The following is an 11,454-nucleotide window of genomic DNA, read 5'->3' as shown; positions in this document are numbered from 1 at the left end:
AAATCTGCATTGAAAAATTTTATTGTGTTTTCGAGCGTTCTTTCACACGGAAAATTCGCTTGTCAGATCACAGATAGATGAAAATCTCTAGCTTCTCCATTTTGATAATAGAAAAAAAACTATTTCATGCGAAATTGAATTTCACACTTTCCATCGTTTATCAATTTATTTGCACTTTTGTGGCTTTTTATATTATATTTATATTTTGTTTAAAATAGGACATTGTATATTATATATAGAAGATGCAATATTATAATAAAAATGTTTGAATTACTTTATTATTTATTGCTAACAGTCTTTCGAACTGTGATTGTAATATATAATTAAAAATAAACTACCGCTTTCACAAAAAAATAAAAAATGATTTATCTTTATACAATAAAAGTCGCAATCAATTCATCTCACTTTTATTTAATTATCAAAATTAATTAGGCTAGATGATTGTCTCTTTATATTAAAATAAAGATCCACTTCAAATTACATTCAAATTATTTTTTTGTTTTACACAATATATGTATTTTAATTCTGCATATGGATTATGGATTAAATTTAATTTTAAACTCTAATTGTTTTTATTAAATAACTTTTTAATTATACGCCTTGCTTGAAATTTTCTGTGAAAAGATAGATACGAAATTTGTCAGGAAAGCTTTCTAATGATTTGCGAGTTACTCTGGCATAACAATGAGGAAATGCACGTGAATTTGACAGTTATCCGTTTATTAAATTGCATGAACAACGCTGAGTACTTCTCATTTAGTTGAAACAAAGTTAATCATTTTAATTATCCTGTTCTTTGAAGATTTTGCTCTGGGAAAGCAGACAAGGAATAATCAATGATATAATTTCTTGAAATCTTACAATTAATAAGTATAGCATACTACTAATAATGAATGACCTTTTTCAAGCAAGAAAAAATTGAGATTCCGCTTTTACATACATGCAAACTATTTAATTAAATCTACGAATAGCGTTTTATCATCAATTTTATTAACAAAAACATATCGATATTAATAACTAATCGTAATAATGATCGTAGGACAAATTTGATAGTAAATTTAAACAAAGTTATAAATAAATACAAAAAATATTTTTACTAAATATTTCGTAAATCTCTATTGCAAGATTTACATTTAATTATCAAACTAATTAAAATAAAAAATTTTACAGCAAGAAAGTTCTTTTAATAATATCTTCTTTTATTATAATTCAAATCTTATAAAACATTCTGTTGATCTTTACATACGCACACATATGGGAATTGGTGGGCGTATGTAGTCTCGAGAGTCATCTTGCAATTATTGACGTAAAAGAAGTTGAAACGTATACCTGTATTAAACGTAATAATAATTTAATTAGATACGCTGTACGCGTCGTGGCGATGGTGCTTGCAATTAGCATTACTTTACATTAGTATAACTATATTGAACATTACATAAATATATTCTTTAATAATCTATAAATAAGGAGTAAATTCTAAAATTAGAAAGCATGATGTAATCGAGAAGTTGTAAAACGTGCCGATGTATATATAGAAATGTCTAACCTTTCAGATACAGACTTTGAATATCCAGTGATCCTTTCTCTTTCCTAGATTTTTGCAACGATTCGCAGCTTTGAATTTTCTATATATTTCTGTAATCTCCCTAATTATATTTAAAAATAATTTAAGTTGGAGTTTCATTGCGTTCCACGTTATTTTCTTTCATAAAACATTAAATTTAATATCTTCTTTTTATAAAAACCTAACACCGAAAAGGTTAATACTTAAATAGACCGACCTGTTTTGTCATCCCTGCTTTAATCATCACTTTCATCTTTCATCACTTACGAGATTGCAGAGACGTTTGTTTGCACTCTGAGCTTATATTTATTTTTGCGAGATGAACGTAAGTCGGTAAACATTTTATCTAGTCTAAATGAAAACATGCTAAACGAAAAATCAATCTCGTTGAAACTCTTGACTTTTTTTTACAAGTATATATATTTACAGAAAATACATTTTGCGGTGTGCTTATCCGTCCAAATAAATTCATGCTACCAATGAAACGTAGGTACGTACATGTATATATGTATATATGTATATATGTGTATAATATATGTACAATTAAAATCCCTAAACATTTTTTTTACTTTGGTTTCGTTTGTCCGATTTCGCAAATATAATAGATTAGCAAATGTAATGTCAAGTTAATAAAATAATATCAAGAGCTGATAAAAAATTCTTTTTAGTACGCTCGTGACTCGAAACGCTTACTTTTTATTCACATTAATGAGCAAAGTAGTAGTAGCATAAAATAATTAAATTACTTTCGCCGTGGTAATAGTTAAATTGATGAACATTAAAAAAAACTTCACGCAGGCCCCGAGCGTTAATAACTTTTGGAACAAAATCTCTTGAATCTTCTTGCCTCTCGCGTCGTCTCATCGAATTAAACTATTCGCTATTTCTCGTACAAAATAGCTTGCGCTCGTGATAAGGATAATAACGAGCGTCCGGTTTGCTCTGTAACGATAAATCAAGTATCCTCTGAGAAATTCATTAATTGTTTTTTTTTCTTCTTCTTCTTCTTCCTTTCATGCCGGGGAAATGATTCTCCTGAAATTTTAATAACGAACCCGTCGTCTCGGTTTTTCCGTGTAATATGTCCAACGTTCTCTCGTTTTTCTCTTTCTTATTCGATTGGAAACGACAGAAGACACAATTTTCTGATGCGATAACATTCGGAAAATAATTACAACACAACCGCTTCTCTGTGCTATTTCAATTTATATATTAATTATACGGGGTTGCAAGGTCAAGGAAGCTATTTTTTATTGATATCCAACGCTGTCTCGTGCGGCATACTCTCTCTCTCTCTTTCTCCTTTTTACGTACAGAACTACGAAGACTATCAATTTCTCTAATTAATCACCAGGAAAATTGCGGTAGATTCTCCAGCGCGTGAAATGTTTGAAAAAGCGTTTATATCGAGAAGACGACTTTAAAAACGACGGATCGGAATACATGTCGCAGTTGTGCGAAATAAAATTACAAGGGGGATATTGGAGAATGTATCGTTCGTCTTAATCCGGAAATCGAAATGAAAGAAGAAAAAAAATCGATCGCGTCGGATTACATCGTAAAACTCACGCGCGATAAATCAGCGCGCGCAGTGGAATACTTTAAAATCGACCCGACGCTTTCCCTCTCTACGGTTTACTTTAACTCCTTTGTGAACGAAGATGCATCGCATGTACCAACAATCTCGTTAGCATGGAGCTTACCAACCTTCTATTCTTATTAACTTGAAGTGATTTACTAAAAGACGATTAACTAGCACGCGTGAATTATCCTTGACTCGTTTGACATTAGAGTTCGTGATTTAGAATTCGCGATAAAAAAGCTACAATACTTCAACCGAGACGGAGAGAAAGAGAGATTAGTAAGTAGAAATAAATTTGTATTAAAAAATACTTGTTCTTGCATTATGCGTGTACGTGTATGCAACACATAGTAAACGTGTTAAAATGTAAATTTATATGACATTTCTTTTTTTTTTTTTTTTTTTAGAGAGAGAGAGAGAGAGAGATAAACGCGGAGGGAAGGAAATAAAAAAACTTTTTTATTTATTCGAAAAAAAAAAAGTCGCGCGAAGGGAGAATTATTTTCTGCGCGGGCTATTTAAAATCTATGATAGTCGGCGGATTAAAATCGAGTTTCCGCCGCATCGTTTTCGCCGCAGGATGACAGGATGACGAAACGCGTCATGTCGACCAAGCACACATATACACGACATATACATCGCGTCGCGACGCATCGCCCCGATTTCTTGTCTCTCCACCATCCAATAATTCGATATTTGAAAGTTAATATCGAATTACATCGCGCGTGGAGTTTAAACGCGCGGGACGAAATATGCGTCGAAACTAAAAAACAACGCGCGCGCGAATATACGACGTGAGTGACTTGGATTGTGGCCTGGCTCAAAGTAGCAGCAGTGCTCAAATTTTCGCCGCTGTGATCGAATAGAATCCAGGATCGACGGATCTCTCATAAATGCGAGATTCCTCTTCGAACTCGGTTTCATCATCCCCGCGTCGCACCCCCCCCCTTCCCCCCGAGGTGACACGCTTTCGTTCGACATTAAAAGATGCCGGATCTACGGATTGATGCTTGCTCAAAATTTATGTATTATTACACCATGGCGTAGCTCGTATACGGAAATTAACGAGAGTAATTAATGGTCTGATTGATTTATTTATTACTCGGGCAAAATTCCAGCGGGAACTTTACAAGTTGCGATATTTCTTCGCACGATTGTTCTTCGGGAATGACAACCGCTTTTTATCGCTTTATTTATTACTTTAAAATCAAGGTGATATATATTAAATGATATAAAATGTAACATTAATTAAAGTATGTACACTTGGATAAATGTAGCATCCCGAAATATTTTATTAATATAATTATTAAGAATTAATAAAACAATTTTTTTTGTCGATTTTTACGATATCTATTAAATAAATAATATGCTTATACTTGATAAATTTTATAATAATTATCGGATTTATTAATGGAAAACATTTTAGCTTATATTATATTTTATATTTTCCTTATATTTAAACAGACCGACTGATAGCATAAAATATATAATTAAAAACTGTATCAATCACGAATTTAATAAATAATACGATATATATAAAAATTTTACTTTTATCATATTCTATTTGTTAAATAGTTACTATTAATTTTCTTAAAATGTACAATTTAAATACGTGCACGGTAAAAGATGATATAAATTTTAAAATGTACTTAAGCACTTTTATGATGATATGAAACTGTTTTAAAACATTCATGTAGCGATGATTAACTTTTTCAATGATATGATAAATTCAAGCAAAAAATTCAAGCGAAATCGAATGTATGTATGCGTTATACAAGATTCTTTGTGCATGCTTATAAATTAGCGATTAAAATTCTTTCTCTCCGTCTTATATGTATATAATGCAGAAGAAATATTACGTTTCATATCTTCATAGCATTTAGCTCACTAAGGATCATCAAAAAGCCGAGTCTCGCAGTAAAGTTCACAGTTGAAACGCTCGTTACGAAGAGAAAATGTTACGTCGCATATATCGATCGATGGTAATAAATAATTCTATCTATCGCATAATTAATAGTACGCAATCAATTCTGCAATAATAAATATACTTTGAAATAATCATTTCTAATCATGTTATCATGTCGTAGTCACGGAATTAATTGTATATTGTATCGAGCATGTGTCGCGAGATGTAAATACATGACACTTGCTTCCAAAGCAGATAACGCGAAATTAAATAAAAAAGGAAAATGTAGCTTGACAAAAGAAAATGTCACAACAGCCATATTTATGTTGTCTGAATTATTTGATATCTTTAGCATAAGCTCCAAGCGTAGATATTTCAATTACATTAAATTTAATCAAAAAACTTTGATTTAATAAGGAAATAAGTATGAATAATTTTATCGCTTCTCTCTTTTTCTTTTTTTTTTTTACAGAAGTGAATTTGGGGGGGGGGATGAAAGGCGAGAAAAAGAACCGGTTTGTATCCGAGAAAGATGACAGTGTGCAAATGCTAGGAGCGGGAAGCGAATTTGCTGAAAACGAAGTTAAAGAAGAAAACCAGAAAGCAGAAGAGATATTAATATCTGTAATATCTGTCAAGGGACAATGACAGCCAGTTTAGCGCTATTACATGAAATCTCGGTTATCAAATCATCACATTTATTATCATATAACGACGGTACAATTAATAATGCATTATGTGGAGGAGTACACAGTGCTGCAGGCAATGGTTTCTGCGGGTAGAACATTACAATAGACGAACATTACAATCAACAAATCAATTGCGTCGCACTAATCGCCGCTATACCATTATGATTTGCTTGAATATAGTACGCTGATATTTACATGCATTTACACACGTATCTCGCAAGTCTAATTAGATAATCTGCTTAATCGGATAAATAAATGAGTAAATTTACTCCATAAATTTGTATCTTTTTGTTTTTGATCAATAATCAAAGATTAAGATAAAAATTCTTCACTAAGTATTTAGAAACGAAAGATAATAATAAAAAAAAAATATATTAAAATACACTAAAAAGTTATGATAAAAAGTATCATAGTTGTAAGTGCAAAATAATAGTTATTAATAGTAAATAGAGGTGGAATTAAAATCTCGAAAAAGATATAAAATTGTTACAAATATCTCTCGTATTTAAAGTATCGTCTTGAGATATTTTTCAGAATTAATATAAATGTTACAGAAGAAAATATAGAATAGCTCGACGAGGGCGGGTTGGAAAAATTCACAGACGATTCGCAGGACACCAGAAGATCTTCAAGCCACAAAGCCGCAAAGAGATGATGTAAACTTTAGTACATACATAGTTCTCTAGCAAAATACCGATGCAAGAAGGTTAAAGTAATTAAAAGATTGTTAGAGTAAGGTATGTTGAAGGTAAAATGTAGACGGTCAGACGGTAGAGTGACTCCAGCAAAAATTCCGTCATTTCCGTATTCATTGTCGTACGAGGTGTCTCGTAAAAAAAATTAACATTTCGTATAAACGACGAGGAAGTGCCCTTACGCTTGTTGTGATGCGAACGGACATAACGTGGAAATGCAAATGTCGCCCGGTGGCTTCCTGACAGTATTCAACTTAACTGTTTAAAGTGCATCCAAGTGGCCCGGAGAACTTTCTTCATTCTCGTCGCGACGGCATGGCGTCGTATTCGCAGCAGGTGGTTACTTCAACTTTGACTTAATTCAAAAATTCATCCGCCTAACTTGCCGTAGCCCCATGCAATTTAAATTGGATACGAAGAGGCGTGAATTTAAATGCATATCTGATTGCCGCGCGAGTGTCGCAAAGTATCTTTTCATTGAGATTTTTCCAGAGATCGTCGGGATTTTAAGACGAACATGGTTATGGCGTTAAAAATCCATTAGTTACTTATATTTGATATTCTACGTCATCATGTGTTTTCACAAATGTCTGGTCTCTCAATTGCCACACGGCAATTTTCCAAGGAAGAAAAATGCCTGTCAAGATTATTTAAAATCTATTTCATTGTCCATAAAATAAATATGAGAAATTTGTTAACCGATCTTTAAATATTTCAAATTTGTCAATTTGATCCTGCTTTTTCATATACTCAATATCTTTGGCACTAACTTTTTGACTTCAACAATACACGATGATTATTCGAATGCGAAGGTAGAATTGAGAGGCATAAGAATAATTACGGGACATTATGCGAATATTTGAGAATATTTTATATAGGATCACAAGCGTCAGTATCCACTCGAACGCCTCCGCTGCTAATGTCTAAATAAATATATCTGTCGCGGTAATGGGAACGTTAATTGATCTCACATATGACGTCGAAAGTCACTTCAGATCAGAACAGAACGACAGATAGAATGGCGTATCGTTGACGCTCTTCATCTCGGATTACACGCGAAGCGGTATAAAATATTCAAATTCGTCTTATCAAGCCTCTCCATTTTGCTAAAACGACTTTTCTTAATGTAAACTTTTTTGCATTTTGCTTTTACAATATCGCTTTCTTCTTTCAAAGTAGAAATTCGGGGGAAAAATAACGCATCTTTGTGAGGGACTTAAAATTAAATGCAATACGAAGGAAAGTTACGTAATTCTTAATACGGAAAAAACAGCGAGAAGGATATGCGTAGCGTAGAAATTAAACAAACAATGCAATTATACATCAACTAATGCACGTATTTGTATAAAACGGGAAAAAAATAATGCTACGTGGGAAGCAGCAGCGCTATAAAAGTTGCGGCAAAACCGTTGCTGCTACGACAACTTTGATGCGGAGGTGTTCAAACTTCATTTCGCCGCATCATCATCAACGTGAAAATCCGCGTTCTGGTGTACGATAATAAGTTTATTTTGTTTAGTAAAAGTTAATCCCGCATCCGCTATGTAAAAATAACAGATAAATAACGTTTTCCCAACACGAAATCATTACGTGTCGGGAATTTATTAAATAATATTGAAATAAATATATTGTTGAATTAAATTGCTGATAATAACATATAAGCGTAGTTAAATATTGTCCAAAATCGTTGTTCGATGTGTCTTGTTTGACTGATGTAAAATTGATGTTAGATTGATGTAAAATTTACATATGTTATCGATGTTATGTGATCAAAAAAAAAAAAAAAAACAGCACGAGAAAAATTAATTGGTCCACTTACGTATTGTCAAACTTATATGCTAATTTTATAAATATTTCAATAATCATAAATTAATTAATTTCTACGTCAATGTTATTCTCATTTTTTTGTTCTTGTCTTTTTTTTTTTGTTTAACAATCCACAGATCTCGCATTTGCAAAATATCATATAATGTAACGTAATATGGAATTTCACTCGAGATTGTTCATTAGTAAAAATCTCGAACGAAACATGAGAAACGATGAAAAAGAATGAAAGGAAGAAGGAGCAAGAGAGGAAGAGAGCTAAATTTAGCTCTCGTCCGTCGAAAGGGTCGATTCGTCGAAAGGAGGGACGCGCTGATAACGCGACCGTTGAATGAATACGACATGACGAGGGAGGGGGGGGGGAGGGGGGGCGGGAATTGCGCCCTCCACGATCGGCTTTATCGTACATTATACAAACTTTGCTGGTCGTCGCCGCGGTCACCGCCGTCGCCGCCGCGAGCGATAAAACATCCCGCAGCGAATGCAAAATGGCCGCGGTGTCTCTTGCCCTACGTTGCGCTATATGTGATCATAAACGTTGGCTTGATACGCGCGAAGAATGCGTCGACATGCGTTTACATTTCGTTGATGAAAGGCTCGTCTACAGCATCGCTCTGCGAATGCTCTGATGCTTGAAGTCGACCGATCTGTCTGCAAGTTTTTCCGCGAAATCGTTCGAACGTGAGTCAGAGATATTTGTGGATTAATTCTACGCGTGAACGATTAGTTAATTCTACAAGAGATACATGTAAAGATTTTTATTTTTTTCTATTTCCATTTGTTTCATCTTGAAACAATTTGGCAAAAAATGTGACATGTATTTGTGCGCATTAGGAATTGACCATTGACCTCAAATAAATAAATCCAGTTTTTTTTTTATTTATTTATTTTCATATATCTATATACTTTTAATATACTAGTTCAAATTTCTTATGATTCATATACTTTTATCATTGATACATTTTCACTAATAATCTCTTGCCACAATTTTTAAAAAGTTTCTAATTTTTTTTTTCGAAAAAAAATAAACTGATTTATAAATTAGTATTTATAATCACTATTTTCAGAACATTATTTATTTTGTGTTTTTTTATATTACATATTTCGAGTTATAATTTATAATTGCATAAGTCCAATAATAGCTGAAAAGTCATAAAAATCATTGTTAGCATATGGTAAATAAAATTGGATTTATCCGAAGTTACGCGGTAACGCGTCATTTAGTTTTTATCCAGACACAATGAAGAACTACATATTATTTTTAACATAAACATAATTTATAACTATCAAATATAAAGATATCAAATATGAATTTATAACTATCAATTATGTCACTTTTGATGAAACAATCAAAATACAAAAATCAGATAACTTTTCCTTCATCTTTTTATATCTCAATATTATCGATGCTTTTAAGAAATTTGTTGAAATTTTTTTGGGGGAATGAAACATAATCGGTATCATTATTTGATTATCAAAGTTGATTAAAGAGAAAAATTTAACTTTGGCTTTGAGTTACTAGACTGTTAAAAATAATGGCACGTGATTAGCGACGTAAGCGAATTTTGAATTTATACATATATAAATATATATAAATTCAAAAATAAAAAGAAATTATTAGGCGCCTAAGATTTAGGCGCCTGCTGTTGCATGCGTTTCTTTCTGTTATTGAACATATTTTCGGCTTAGATATATGAATGTTTATTGAAATTTTGTCAAAATCTCGACCGGATGAAAACATGGTCTTCATCGAGGCGTAGGGATCTGTGCCTTTGTAAAGCACACGTCATATTACAAAGGACATTACATGTCCGTCGACAGCATACGCGTGCGACAGTAAAGGCCGTATCTTGTTACTGATTCACACGACATAATGTTTCAGAGCATAATTGACTTTAGCATCACCTGCGTAATTCACCGTGACAAAATCGTGCTCTAGATTCAAAGCTAATTTGACACGGGCCATCTTGCGTAAACGTTTGTAGCAATGCAAACCGCGATAGTATCTATTAAGCGCATAATCTTAACCATCCTCACCGTCACCATCTTAACATACTTCATAATTTTATAATCTTATAACTTTATTCGTTTCTTATCCTAACAAAGATAAATATTTAAGCCTTCTGTTAACTCATCGCGCGAACCATCTAAATTCATACTCTTACAAATAAAAAAATACATAATAAAAATACATTACTGTAGAAATAGTATCTTTTTGTAATAAAGTAACATTTGCAATTAATTTAGGATATATTTCCAATATATATATATATATATATATATATATATATATATATATATATATATATATAATGTTTTATTAAAAATATTTATTATATAATAAGTACTTATTATAAAATATGAAATATATAAATATACATTTTATATATATATATTGTGTGTATATATATATATATATAAAGATTATATATTGTGTGTGTGTGTGTGTGTGTGTGTGTGTGTGTGTATATACAAAGAGATTTCTATAGTAATGTATTTTTATTATGTGTTTTTTTATTTGCAAAAGTATCAATTCAAATGGTTTGCGCGATGAATTAACAGAAGATTTAAGTGTTTATCTTTATTTTATTAAATTCTAATAGAATTTTTGATAAATTAGATTGTTATTGTGTGTGTGTGTGTGTGTGTGTATGTATGTGTGGTGTGTGTGTGTGTGTGTGTGTGTGTGTGTGTGTGTGTGTGTGTGTGTGTGTGTAATCTAATTTATCAAAAATTCTATTAAAATTTAATAAAATAACATGTATAATTTTTATATTGAAATATAATTTTCATATTTTAAAAAATATTTAAATTTTGACAATAATGGGGCCAGTAATATTGTCTTTTACTCTATTAAAATTTGAAAATTTTTGTTTTTATCTAGGAGGAATTTAATGTTAAGTGTGATTATTTATTAATTAAAATTAAAAACAAATTTTCGATATATTTTATACGCCTGTCACTTTTAAATATTGTTTTATTAAAAAACATAAAAAATCTCAAATAGAAATTAAAAACTTCCGATGAATTTTTATTTATTTATTTATTTTATCAAATTATCAAAGTAAGTTTTATATGATTTAAAGTAAAAGAAATTTTATGTATTAATTAAATTTTTAAATATTTAAACAATAATAATTTATAAAGAATATGAAATACAAGTAAATTTATAATTCAGGATTTAATTTAAACAA

This window comes from Pogonomyrmex barbatus, unplaced genomic scaffold (genome assembly GCF_055798465.1).
Source record: "Pogonomyrmex barbatus isolate J1 unplaced genomic scaffold, ASM5579846v1 scaffold15, whole genome shotgun sequence".
Classification (NCBI taxonomy): Eukaryota; Metazoa; Arthropoda; class Insecta; order Hymenoptera; family Formicidae; genus Pogonomyrmex; species Pogonomyrmex barbatus.
The sequence above is the reverse complement of the archived record's forward strand: the minus strand, read 5'-3'. Positions refer to the sequence as shown.